This window comes from Eulemur rufifrons, chromosome 4 (genome assembly GCF_041146395.1).
Source record: "Eulemur rufifrons isolate Redbay chromosome 4, OSU_ERuf_1, whole genome shotgun sequence".
Taxonomy (NCBI): Eukaryota; Metazoa; Chordata; class Mammalia; order Primates; family Lemuridae; genus Eulemur; species Eulemur rufifrons.
In genome coordinates this window covers 2,116,304-2,131,089 of record NC_090986.1, presented here as the reverse complement: position 1 = coordinate 2,131,089, position 14,786 = coordinate 2,116,304, and the positions used below count along the sequence as shown (strand labels likewise).

General features: G+C 39.2%; 1 pseudogene; it reads right to left on the bottom strand.

Moving 5' to 3' along the window:
* Positions 1 to 9,228: 9,228 nt before the first annotated feature.
* LOC138382505 (ubiquitin-conjugating enzyme E2 D2-like) lies at positions 9,229 to 9,573 on the bottom strand (annotated as a pseudogene).
* Positions 9,574 to 14,786: the final 5,213 nt, after the last annotated feature.

Genomic DNA, 14,786 nt, shown 5'->3' with positions numbered 1-14,786 from the left:
CTCAAGGATACTTAACAGTAAAACACCTCTTTCTCTGAACTTAGAAACAAAATTAAAGCATTCATGTTAAAAGTGTGAACTGTATGCACTTAGGGTGAATAATGTCAGAAAGGAGGGACATCAACTGATTGTAGTCACGTGCCCATGGAGAACAGAAGATATTCCAATTTACAGCTTGGAAATGTCCAACCAAATTCAATATTTTTACATTTTATTATATATGACTTTCACTTTGTCTTCACAGTGATGCACAGGGGCATGATGGTAAAAGGACTTACAAGTCTTTAGGAAAAAAAGAGTATATACTTTGCTTCTTTGTTCTGGACACACACACGCAGACAGCCAAAAGCATTTTTATTATAGCAGTTCCCAAAATTGGTAGCACAGGAATTGAGATCAAGTCATCAAGTCTCTCCATGGTTTCTCTGTCCCACATTTTTACAGTGACAGTTGTCCTTCCTGTGGTTTCCCCCAGGGAAGCTAAGAATGATAAATCTTCCTGTCAGAAACATTGTGCCTCCACTTGCAGCTTGTACTCCATTAACTTTCTAGAGAATAGTCGATGTATTGCAGTCATTCAGTGGTATCTAGGGTGTAGCATATTTATCCTTATGCCCTTTGTGCGTTTCGTAACGATCTTTCCATGGAACTACTCTTGGTGAGAAATAAGTTTTCCTTCTCTGAAGTTGCCAGCTGTTTTCCAGTTTGCCAGCTATTGCCACTGACCGACCCAAGTAACCCTCTCTCATCTTGTCACCTGCAATGATCCTAATCACTTTATGCTCTCAATGAGCCCTCATAGGTCTTACAATGCTGCTCAGTACCTGTGGCGAAATTAGTGATGAAAATGACTCCATATTTATTAGTATAGTAAAAAAATTTAAGAACCATATAGATAATATTTAGTCAGCACAGGGCAGAGTGTAAAGATCACTATTCAAATGATATCATTCATAAAATAGTGCTATTCTAAAAATTAGATATTGTGATACAGAAGATTAAATAGATTATTCCAAACTTCTTTTTTCTTCTAAAGAACATATTCTCTAATGCAAAACACCTCCTGGGTTTCTGTAAATGGCATTTTGAATTCACTCCTATTTTTCCCTTACCCCTGATCTATGCCCAGGTACATTATGATCAGTCTATTTTCCTGGTTCATGTGATGGTGTTATATTTCATTGCTCATGATTGTGCATATGCTTTGGGACTTACAGCATTGAAAGGGGCCTAGGGTGAATGCCGGTATGAGAATGAACTTGTTCTGTGTCATATGTTCACTGAGGGTGCTCAGAGGATTCACCTTCAGCTGCAGGAGGCCACGGTTGTCACTTCTTATGAGTGCCGAGATGTGCGTTAGTATTTTCACTTTTCAATGTATCAGATAGTACTCAATTATTAGCATCCTGGCCAACCTGTAGGCCACCTCCGTAAATTTTTTTAAAGTTTTGTTTCTCCCTAGTGGGTACCATATTATTGCAAATTGCATGACTTTTCCCGTTGGGTTTCCCAGGTTCGTTAAATTCATACATACGACACAAAGTTTAAAATGCAGATCAACAACAAATGACTTTTTTGCACAGAAATAGCTGTTTTTGACACCTATCAATTGTTTCATTCTGTGCATTGAGACATATTTCCAAAAGATATAAAAATACTTTAGTTGTCACCATTATTCCATTGAAATAATATATATAGTTAAAGAATAACTGTATATTCATTATACAGTTATTATATTAGTACATATATTAGTAGACTATGCCCAAATATTTTTTAACTGATAATTCCTTAACATACCAGAGTATGATTCGTAAAATATGGAGACCACTGTACCTTTAAGAGAGTATTACTTGGATGCTTCTCATGGGTCCAACTTGACAGCAGAACAAAGAAATGGATCAAGGATGCAGATGTACATTGGTGGCAACTATCAGTTGTTTGCTTCTGGTAGTTAAGATAATCATGTCCCTTTATTAGGTTAAGATTTCAGAGAAAGATGATCAACTATAAGATGTGTCCTTTACAAACACTTACAAACCAGCTGGTTTAGAGCAATTCTCTACATCAGCCATTAATTTCTGAGTATGAGCCAGAAATACTAATTATCAACATATCTGCATTGCCTTATATATTTACATGCATGTGATGACATAGACAGGAGAGACTTTAGAATATAATTGGACATTCATCTCAGAAAAAATCTAAGTGAATGTGCTGTTTTTAATTTTTTCTGTCATAAAGCTGAATTTTTCTGAGCACTGAATTAAACTAGTGATGCCTGAATCCGAGACAAATGACATGAGATAGTAACTCCACAATAATTAAGTGAAATTTTACAAGGTGTTCTGGTGTAGGAGATATCCTGAAAACATCAGTGGGATTATCTTTGTTATTGGAGACATCAGTGATTTTCAAGGCATAGGAGAATATCCTTGTTGCAAGTGAAATCTCAGGAAAAGAATCATGTGACTATGTTGATGCAACTTCTCGGTTGTCATAAGGTCATTAAAAGTAGTGTTTACCCTTTTGATAATTGAGAAGTTGTATATTAGCTAGTCTGTTTCAGATGAAGAGTTCACGTAGGGATTTCTGGGACATAAACTAAACTGGGACTAAACTCACAGAGAACCATGACCAGTTTTAGGTGATACAGGATTTAGATAAGCACATAATGACCCCCCCAAATTGCCATGTCCTAATTCCCACATATTGGGAATGTACTAGACTTCATGGCAAAAGGAATATAAGGTTGAAGGTGAGATCAAGGTTGCTAAACAGCTGACTAAAACTGGAAAGATTATTCTGAATTATCAGAATGGGTCCAGTGTAATCACAAGGGTCCAAAAATGTGGAAAAGCGATAAATAGAAAGTGTCAGATTGGTGAGATGTGAGAAAGACCCCAGTGGATATTATATTTTCATTGGTTTAATCAATTTTATATGCCTATCAATGTTTTGGAAGTTAAATGTAAAATGAGGGAATAAAGAACAACAAAGATATGATCTCTAAAAGGGGAGGCCCAGGTACAATAAAAGTATAGATAGTGTGCATTCCACAAGGGCATAATTGTGCATATGTTGGTGTTTTCCATATACATGTTTGGTGTGGGAAATGATGCAGAGGCTAGATTTTCAGAATTTATATCAGATAGTCCGTGTTAATCAAGACTAAGTGGATAAAATAAGAAACAATAATTATGGTGACAATTTGACTATTTAAGAAAGAACATTGATGATGTAAGGTTTGTTGTTTTTTCCAGCTATACAAAAGATGTTTCCTCTGTGCCATTAAGATGAATATTCTTTCTACTCATGTTATTAAAAATGCCTTTTATTCCCAAGCTGGCATTGGAGTCTCAGCCAACACCTTCCTCCTTCTCTTCTATATCTTCACATTTCTTCTGGAGCAAAGGCCTAGCCCACTAACCTGATCATCTCTCACTTGGTCGTCATACACGCAGTGATGCTCCTCACTGCAGGGGATTTTTGTCTACAGACCTCTTGGAGTCTCTGGATTTTTGGAACGACTTCAAGTGTAAGGTGCTTTTCTACATGAGCAGGGTGGTGACGGCCTCTCCATCTGCACCACCTGCCTCCCGATCATGCTCCAGGCCATCACCACCAGCCCCAGCACTGCCCGGATGGCAAAGTTCAAACACAAGTTCACGAGTCACGTTATCCATATTTTCTTCTCTTTATAGCCCCTGATTTTTCCTTTTAGTAGTAACCTGGTATTTTACACTGTGGCTTCTTTCAACATGGCCCAGACCAATGTACTGATTCTCGATAAATACATTCACCCATGAACTCCAACATCAGAGGTCTGTTTTTCACTCTGACAACATCCAGGGATGTTCCTTTGTAGGATTGATGCTGTTCCCAAGTGCGTACACGGTCATTCACTTGTTTAGGCATCAGGCGGGATCCCAGCACCTTCACAGCACCGGATTCTCCCCAAGAGCCTGTCCTGAGAAAAAGCCACCCAGATCATCCTGCTTGTGGTGAGTTTCTTTGTGGTCATGTTCTGGACAAACCTTATCATGACATCCTTTCAACCCTGTTGTGGGTGTTCAGAAGCTTGTGGTCAATGTCTATGCCACTGTTTGCTCTTTGATACAAATGAGTTCTGATAAAAGAATAATTAATAACCTGCAAAATATGCAACAGAAGTTTCAACAATGTTTAACATGCTAGGGATAAAAAGTTGTCTGAAACATAGATTTTTCTGTCATTAGTTAATTATCCAAGCAGCATATAAATTGTTATCTAATTTAAATAAAATATATTGAGTCACACTTTTATTATCAAAATACTTTTGAATTTGATGCTCCCAAGGACAATATAGCTCCACTAGTTTAACATCCATTATGATTTAATATTCCCATATCAAACCTCTTAACTCTTTCATCTTTATCTGACCTTCATAAGGGAAAATATTTCTTTCTCCTTAAAGTATACCTTAGGAAGCCCCTGTTGGTAATCAGATCTTTCAGGGTTTTTCTTCTGTTTCTTCTTAGCTAAGAATCTAATCCTAGGGCCGGGCGTGGTGGCTCATGCCTGTAATCCTAGCACTCTGGGAGGCTGAGGCCAGACGATTACCTGAGCTCAGGAGTTCGAGACCAGCCTGAGCAAGAGCAAGACCCCGTCTCTACTAAAAATAGAAAGAAATTTTCTGGCCAACTAAAAAAATATATATAGGAAAAAAATTAGCTGGGCATGGTCGCGCATGCCTGTTGTCCCAGCTACTCGGAAGGCTGAGGCAGTAGGATCACTTGAGCCCAGGAGTTTGAGGTTGCTGTGAGCTAGGCTGATGCCACGACACTCACTCTAGCCTGGGCAACAGAGTGAGATTCTGTCTCAATAAAAAGAAAAAAAAAAAAAAAAGAATCTAATTCTAGTTTGAATTTTTCTCAGCACCATTTCTAAACATTTCTCTGTTTTCTGGCTCTATACAAGCTGTGGAAACTTCCTTCTCATCTTTGGACATTAGGTTTTTTTTACTCTCTTACTTTTTTTTTATGTGTTTACCTTCTGTTTGGTGTTAGGTGCAGCTTGACTATCGCTTTTAATATTTTTTCTTTGCTTTTCTCTTTTTTATGTATTGCATTTCTGAATTTAATGATTCAGAACCCTTTGTTCTTTTTACATATTTTAGTGAACGAAGTACATGTGCTTGTTTTCTTCTCACTGTAGTCTTCATATAGGTATTACTAAATTTGTATTTTCTATTACTTTGTCTCCCTTGGACATGGTGCCCAAAATTACAGCTTCCTAGCCTTCTTCTCACATCAGTCTAATTTAATGTTTTACCCAGATGTTATGTATTAAGTGGATTTATTACATTTTCAATAGTTTTCATTTGATTTGCTCTTTCCAAACACAGCTTCTCAAGCTTATAGTTTCTTGTGCTAGCCACATCATTTTGGTTTCCCATTTTCCCCATTGTATTGACTTAAACATTTTAAACATAATTCTTATATCTGAAAGTTAGGCGATGTGAAATTTCTTCTAACTCTCATCGTAGTATCTTATTCCTTGTGTACAACATAACTTATAATTTGGCTGTCACATAAAAGAGACAGCATACTCGGGACATCTACAGCCACTTTTTAAAAAATGTATTCCATTATCCTGTAGCCCGTTGGACAATCCGTATGGATTTGATGTCTTTGTGATCAGCTGTGTCTGAAGAGAGCATGTGCTTCTTAGTTGATTGCTGCCCTAGATAATGCCCTTGATTTACTTCTACTCCTGGGATTCTCACATTTTCCTTTCACCTCTTCTCAGCATTTTATGGATTCTTGTATTTTTCTGAGGATTTTAGCCATGTGCATTAAAAGTGTTTGGAATGTATAATATTTTCCCCAAAACACAAATATGAACAGTGTCCACATGAAGAAAATATTTCACACAATGTTTTTTGGTAGCATCAACAGCATCTCATAATAAATCCCAAGTTTCTTCCTCGGGAACACTCTCCCTCAATATGCCACATGGGAATTATAAGTTGTAAAATGTGATTACTTAAAAATGTAGTAGACATTTAATTTTATGTTTTGCCCAAATACCTGAAATGACAATACTAGACTACAGAGAATAGTACTTATATATGGTCAGAATTTCTGTTGCCTTGTAAAATGAAGCTAATATTGGTAGAATTATTTACTTAAATTCACATATTTTGGTTCCAATCACCATGTTGCCTAAATTAGCCCTTCCCTGACCCAGTAAAAATGATCTCAGTTTGGATTTTCCATTTCATGCTGAAATCAGTTTAAAACATCCTAAAAGAAATCTGTATGTGACTTGGTGTTACTGGTTGGTTATACTTTGATAGTTTCTGTTGTCATTTTACAGTGTTCAAAATATATAAGCAGTTGGATATTTGTTATTAATTTAATAAAATTTTAGGCTTAATAATTATCCATTTAGCCAGGTGTGGTGGCTCACGCCAGTAATCCTAGCACTCTGGGAGGCCGAGGCCGGAGGATTGCTTGAGCTCAGGAGTTCAAGACAAGCCTGAGCAAGAGCAAGACCCCATCTCTACTAAAAATAGAAAGAAATTAGCTGGACAACCTAAAATATATAGAAAAAATTAGCCGGGCATGGTGGTGCGTGCCTGTAGTCTGAGCTACTTGGGAGGGTGAGGAAGTAGGATTGCTTGAGCCCAGGAGTCTGAGATTGCTGTGACCTAGGCTGATGCCATGGCACTCTAGCCTAGGCAACAGAGTCAGACTGTCTCAAAGAAAAAAAAACCCATTTAAAATACTTTTGTCTGTTATTTGAAAAGAATGCCTATTCTCTGTTTACTGGTCAAAATGCTGCCCATTTATTTCTATGACTAATTAGTCAAACATTCTAGTAAAATTGCCTAACACTTTAGGTTAATTTATTTACCGTATACCAAAACAGTTAATTTTTATGATGCTTTTAATATCACCTCATATGACTGAAAATATGTCAATTTGTCATTTCCAATGAATCTCTGAATTATTTATTTTTGAACTCTAGGTATTATACCTATAAATGTGTCATGGCTTTGTATAGTACCTAATACACTGTATGTGCTAAGTAAATACTAACCACCTTGAGGCATCAAATGATCTTTTATAAATACCATTCAATTATAATATTCTGTATTTGTCATAAAAATTATGTTTCTGTCTTATCTAAATACTGATGAAAAGAGGAGGTTATCTCGGTCAGAGCCCTCTTCATAAAACCCAATGTCATATTACAGTTTTATTAATATCTTTTATGTTCAATAACTTATTTGTCCCACACAGTAAATATGATACAGTAATTGTAGTCACAATGTCCATTCTACAAAACAGGAAATTTTGGGTCTGTCATTGATTAGGGTAAAGCCTCATTGCATATTATTATTCTAGATTTTCTCAGGTCATATTTCCAGAAAATCTGTTACCGAGGAATACTATATATTAGAAATAAATATCTTTAGAGGTACAAATTTTGAAAGAAAACTAAAGAAATAGCTTATACAGATAGTCATATATATATATATATATATATATATATATGGTCCTGCCTTGCATAACAAAGTTTTGGTCAATGATGGACTGCATATACTAGAGTGCTTCCTTGAGATTATAATGAAGCTGAAAACTTTCTAGTGCATGTTAAATTGAAGCACAATGCATTATCCATGTATCTATGGTGATGCTGGTGTAAACAAACCTGGGTTGCCAGTGAGATAAAACTATGGTAGACAATTATATGCAGTACATAATACTTGATAATATGGTAATAAGTGACTATGTTATTGGTTTATATATTTGCTGTACAACTTTTAGTCCTATATGTTCATTCATGGCAAGTGACCTATACAAGGTATACCATTTTTTAATCTTTTGTAGTGTATTTTACTGTAACTTTTGTATGGTTAGTTCTCTAACCATAAATACACATTTAGATACACAAATACCATTGTGTTAGGATTCCCTATGATATTAAGTACCGTAACATGTTGCACAGGTTTGTAGCCTAGGAGCAAGAGGTGATACCATATAGCCTAGGTGTATAGCAGGCTATACCTTCTAGATTTGTGCAAGTACATTCTGTGATGTTCACACAATGACAAAATGGCCTAACAGTGCATTTCCCAGAACAAATCTCCATTGTTGAACGACGTATAGGGCTTAAATGATAAATTTTATCAACACATGATAAAGGTTATACCAATTCTTCACAGTAACTTCTAAAAATAAAAGTAACATATTCTAATTCATCCTATGAGACCACCATTACCATGATACCAAAAGTAGGAAAGAAATCAAAAGTAAAGAAGGCTATAGACAAAAATCCTTTAAGAATACAGACACAGAAATCCTTAGAAAATACTAGCAAACTTCACAAGGAGCATATAAATATGGCTATATGACCTAGTGAGATTTTATTTTTAAAAATGCAATGTTGGCTTAATATCCAAAAGTTAATCGAGATAATACACAATATTACTTTATTCAAGTGACAAAAGATATCTTTCCAATAGACACAGGAAAACATTTGACAAATCCGACACCCACTGTGATAAAATCCCCAGCACACTACTCATATTTGGAAAATTCTGAGTCTTGCCAGAAGTAATCTCTGAAAACCTACAGTTAACATTATACGTAATACTGAAAGACCGAGTACTTTGTCTGTAAGTCTAGGAACAAGATAAGATCTCCACTTTCCCTACGCTATGCAGCATTGTACCGGAGATAATAGCCAGGGAAATTACATTAGAAAGTGAAATAACATCCTCCAGATTGAAAAAAAGAACTACCTTTTATTGCAAACAACTTAATCTTCCACATAAAAATTTGGAAGGAATTTACTAAAAACCCATGAGAACTAATGAAATGAATCCACCCATGTCACAAGACACAAGATCAATATATATTATACTAGCAGTTATCAATCTGAAAATTTAATTAAGAAAATACTCTATTCACAATGGCATCACAAATAAATATTCAGGAATAAATTTAACAAAAGAAGTGTAAGAATTTTACACTGGTTTTTTAAATGCTAAAAGAAATTTTAAAATAAATGAATAAATGGAAAGACATCTAATGTTAAATAACAATACTTAATATTGTTAAGAACAGAAAACCGCATAAATTCATCTACAGAGTCAATGCAGTCCATTCAAGTTTTTTTTTTTAATTGAATTGCCACTTTATCTTTACCATTAAGGTGATGGTATTATTTATTTTGAAGTCACATGGCCTATTTCTGAGTCCATTCTTGAGCTTTTCCATCGTAATTTCTCCTATCCTTTCTGCAGATCTTCGAAATCTCAGGAAGCAAAGGATCATCGGGGTTGGGGGCGCACAACACGGAAACACTTGGGAAATGGTCAGTGCCGGCGACCACTCAGATCTAAGGAAGTGCGGACAAACACTTCCATTTCTGTTAATGTTGGAGGGTGAAGTCGGGTGGTGAATGCGACCTTGGGTGGTTTGAAAACATAATCGGATGGCAACTGGATCCTCAGGAAGAAGACCCCCCTCGTTGGTAGAGGCTGTCGTTGGGCCCCATTAGGGTCGCCTGCCAGTGGAGCATATCGTCCCCCGCAGGCCGTGCTGAGCCCTGGGCCAGGTGGAGGAGCCCCTTGTGGCTGCGCTGTACTGTGCTGTCTTGAGCTGGGGACTCCCCTGCCCCCAGGCCACGCTGCAGCCTCTGCGCTGGTTCTGCTGGTTCCGCTGGTTCCCTTGGTTCCTGGCAGCATGGCCCCGTGGCTTGCCCCGGCCACCCCCATCCCGGCGCCAGTGGCCCGTGGGGTCCCGCTCTGTGAGGTCACTGAGGCGATGTTGACAAGGCAGGGCGGCAGCCCCAAGGACGTCCCCTGGGGGTGGGGCCGCCCCTCAAATTTTCAAGTGCATTTTTTATGGAAATCAAAAAGCTTACTCTAAATCTATATTTGTGTGTAAAGTAAACCAGAAACCACAAAATAATCTTTAAAAGGAGTAACAGTAATCAAAGCACGTAGAAGTAGAACGAGGATAGATGCAGGTAGACCAATGAGGAGATTTAAAGGTTCGCTAACAAACACAGGCATTTTCAGAAAGTAGTCAACAAATTTGACAGGAAAGAAAAGTGTTTTGAACAAATGATACTGGTAAAATTGGATATGGAGATGCAAAAGGGGAAATGTGGACCCCAAATTTAAAACATGGGACAAAAATATTCAAAACGATTGTATAACTAAATGCCAGAATTAAAATATTCCTAGGAGGAATAGTAGAGTATTTTATTGTGATCATGAATTAGGCAAAGATTGCGTAGATTTTACACCAAAAGAATAATGAAGAGAAAATTTGATGAATTGTCCCTCAGATTAAAAAATTTTTGTCTTCAAACATCATGAAAATATAAGTAAATAAATGGGAAACTACTCCAGCTGCCACCTTGGTATCAGATTTCTTGCCTCAAGAATTGAGTAAATGCTGCTAAAAACACCCAGCCCTGTAGTAATTTGTTATGGCAGCCCTGTCAAACTGATGTGATCTATTAGGACACACGCAGAGTGTCCCCTGCAACATAGCTGAGATGGCAAGAGAATTGAATCATGTCAGGGTCCACCAGCATTGAAAGGCTAAAATGCTGTGAGAAATGGCCTCCCTGGTGGACTATTATGAACACAAGTGAGACCACAGCTTTCACCATGGCAGCACTAAGAGGATGTGTTCTGTGAGACAGCAAGTTGCAGACAGATGTTAGAATAGCTTAAACCCCTCAAATATTTTAAAATATAAACCATCCTAGTAAGAGTGGTATTTGTTTGTTTTATACAACTAGAGGCCTGGAAGGGCAGTGGAGCTGACAGCCACATAGGATACCTGTGGCAAGTAGCTAAAACTATAAAACAATAGTCAAATGCAAAGACACTCATGGTCTAGTATAAAGTGAAAAAAATGCAAACATTTTCTCTGATCTTCCTACAAGCATATGCACATGAATTTTGTACCTAACCAAGTTGCCACTGGGGATTAATGGAGGCCAGGATTTTTTGGGAGGGGACTGTGAGTCACTCAAGTAAAAAAGTCCTAGGACAGAACCCACGGAGTCCCCATATTTGGCTCCGAGTCCTAGGCCCACCTGGTCATGTTGAGCTCCAGGTGGTAGAAACACTTCTGTGCCCACTCTCACCCCAGTGCAGTACTGGCCATGGTTGGTGGCGTGGTACCCTTACCCGTTACCCAAGGGGATGGAGTAGTTGGACGCACACACCTCCTCGTTGATCTCCTGCATTGAGCCCTGAGAAAAAGGTGCCTGGCAGCGAGGTCAAGAGGTGTCAGTGGTCTTCTTAGAAATTCTGTACCCTAGATCAGGGAGAGAGAAGAATCTCCAGAGACCTCCAGCCAGGGAGGAAACCAAATGGTGAATCAAGGTCTCAGACTTAACATCTGAGTAGACAAGCTTGATCCCCAACACTCAACTTTCCATTCTGCCATCGTGACCTGGGGTATGAACATGACACACCCCCCAGTGTTCCAACACTCCTCAGCCTGATTCTGCACAGGAATCCCTCTCATCCCCCGTTCCTCCCACACACATATATCAATAGGGAGGGGTGTGAGGCTGCCCAGGTGGACTCACAAGTGAGGCCTGACCTGGATGGACCTGCCCTGGGGTACCGTGTGTTACCTTGGGGCGTCTCTTGTCAACTGGTCTGAAGCGTGGGGGTGAGAAGCTTGGGCACTGAGCCAATGTCTGCATCATTCAGAAAGGCTCTCACTCCAGGCCTCGGAGACAAGCGCCTCAGACAGTTGGGATACAGGAGGAGGACATCTTACTCTCTTAAGAGTCTCCTGTCAAGTGAGTTGTATAGACGGCTGTCTCTAGAATGTGGGTGCCTGGTTATCAGAGCTCTAAGTTCTCTTGGGGTTAATCACCAAGCAGTTGAGGTCACTTCTTCAAGGTTCCATCATGTGGGCCCTTTTCAAAGGGCCCTCTGGACTGCTGACTGCTCACCCTCCTCCCGCATGTCAGCTGCTGTCTTATACCCGGTTATGCAAACACAGCCTCCCTCAGCACCCCAGGAAGACTTGCATACAGTCAGAGCCACAGGTTTGAGGAGACAGAGCTGGGTCAGAGCCTCCTTGTTGTTACCAGTTCTGCGAGCCCAGATATGTCATTGTGCCTCCAATGGCCTCCTCAGTCTTTCAACCTGCACAGTGGGAATAATGCTTACCATCTAGCTCCAAGGGAACTCATCTGGTGCATATGAGATAGTACTTATAATTCTTGTAGGTGTGTATTATATGTTGCTAAGGCATAAGCTTAGAGATGGAAGAATTGTGATCAGTGGGATATAACCTAGAACGCAACTCAAACTGACATGGGTTCTGTCAGTTGAATCTTGGGGAAATCACTCCCTCTCTTGGTCTCATTTACCAAGGCCCACCAGGGGGAGTTGGAATTAAATAAAATTCAGATTTGGTTATCTTGTGAGAATAAACCTTCCAATGCCTTCCGCTTATATTTAGAAACAAGCTCATGTGCCTTACCTTTGTGTCTGTGGTGGGAGCCCCATGATGGTGCACAATGATCCCCACCTCCAAGTATCCCCATCCTTGTGTAACCAATAAGGGTTAGTGACTCACTTTTAGTCAATAGCATGCAAACTAAACATATGGACTGTCACCTCACAGATTGAATTACTAAAAGACTGTGACTTGCCACTTACTTTCTCTCTCAGGTGTCTTCTCTCCCCGCCCACTCTCTCTCCTGTACCTTCCTTTGGGGAAGCAAGCTTGAATGTTTTGAGATTCTCTATTTATGGGCCTGTGTGACAAAGAATGGAGGGAGGGCCCAGGCCAATAGACAGAAAGGAACTCAGGCCCTCATTCCAAACTGCATGATGCCAGCAACTAACCAGATTGAGTTTAGAAGCTGATCCTCCACTGCCCAAACTTCAGTGGGGGAAACAGCCCAGCCTTCTGAGAGACCCTGAGGCAGAGGCACCCAGCTAAGCCATGCCAGGATTCTCGGGCCACAGAAACTGTGACATAATACATGTTTGGAGTTTTAAGAAACTAAATTTGGAGCTGATGTTTTCAGAGAGCAGTAATGACACAGAGCGCCAGGACCCAGCATCTGACCCTGTCTTCCTCCCACCCTCCCATTATCTCCTCTAAGGCTTGCTGCAGCCATAGTCGCCACCTGTCTAACCTCCTCTGGCCAAACTCATTTCTGCCCACAAGTTTCCATACCAGGGATACTTTCTCCCTGACACAATGTGCTAGTCTGCATTTTCCAGAGGGGAAAGGAAACCAATAGAATTTATAGAGATATACAGGAAGAGATTTATTATGAGGATACGCCTATGCAGTTATATAGGCCAAAATGTTCCATATGTCAAATGAAAACTTAAGAACAAGTAAGCCAGTGGTTTCTGTCTGAAGGCCTAAGAACCTAAAACCAGGCTGGTGGGGCACAGGGGAAGGTTCAATGGCCAGAGAACCAGGATCTGTGATGTTCAAAGACAGAAGATTGATATGCCAACTCCAGAAGTGTGGGTGATAGTTTGCCTTTCCTCTACTTTTTTCTTTTCTTTTTTTTTTTTTTTTTTTTTGCCAGTCAAATTTAGCAGTGGGGTGGGGGGGGGGTTGTTGTATACCAACTTTAGTGACATTAGTGGTAATAACTTCTGATAACCCATACCTTTCTGTTTTATCTGGGCTTTCAACAGATTTAATGGAGACTGCTTTCATTGGTGAGAGCAGAGTCCCTTTCCTCAGTCTCCTGATTCAAATACAATCTCTTTATGAAACTCCCTATAAGACACACCCAGAAATGATGTTTTGCCAGCTACCGAGGCATCCCTTAGCCCAATATCAATAAAATTAACAGACAGTCAACCACCAGAAGTTTTCCCCTTTTTAAACTTGGAACCCATAAGCATCTTATTAAGCCACACTTAATTTGGAAATAAAAATGACAGAGTCATAATTCTACTTAACATGATACAACTTGTGTACAACTGAAAGTTGCAGACAACTTAAAACACACATAGCCTTTGCCCAGAACAAGAGGTAAAGTCCTTGAGTGATGTTTTCTCATCTCTAGACATCCAGTAAATGAAATAATATGATGTAAGATTAATCACACTAAAATACTGATATAAAGTCTAAATACAACTTATGAAACATAAGGGAATAACAGGAACACACAGAGATATTTGCTTAATACATATATATAATCAAAAAAAGTACTTATAACAAAATATGGAAATACTCATGAAAATTGCAGTCCTCCTTGCCACAGCTAGTCTGATGGTCCTAGCTCATATTCATAAATTATCTTCCTTCCCTACCCATTCTGTGTTTGCTGTAACTCCAGAAAGTCCTGAACTTGTCCTCGGTTTTACCTGCACGGTTGACCGAAACCTTCGTTCTTGAATGGACTGGGTCAGTTACAGTACTGCTTGCATTGTGCTGTTATAGTTTTCACTGACCTTCATCACAGGGCATAGTGATACTAACAGACGCCCTGAGGCCACAGTCCACAACCTTTTTGGCACCAGGGTTCAGTTTCACGGAAGACAATTTTTCCACAGGCTGCGAGCAGGGGGGATGGTTTCAGGATGATTCAAGCATATTAATTTATTGTGCACTTTATTTCTATTGTTACTGCATTGTAATAGATAATAAAATAATCATACAACTCACCAAAATACAACCTCTCTGCTAATGATCATCTGTATTTGCAGCCATTCCCCGATGCTAGCTCAGCTCCACCTCAGATCATCAGGCGTCAGATTCTCATAAGGA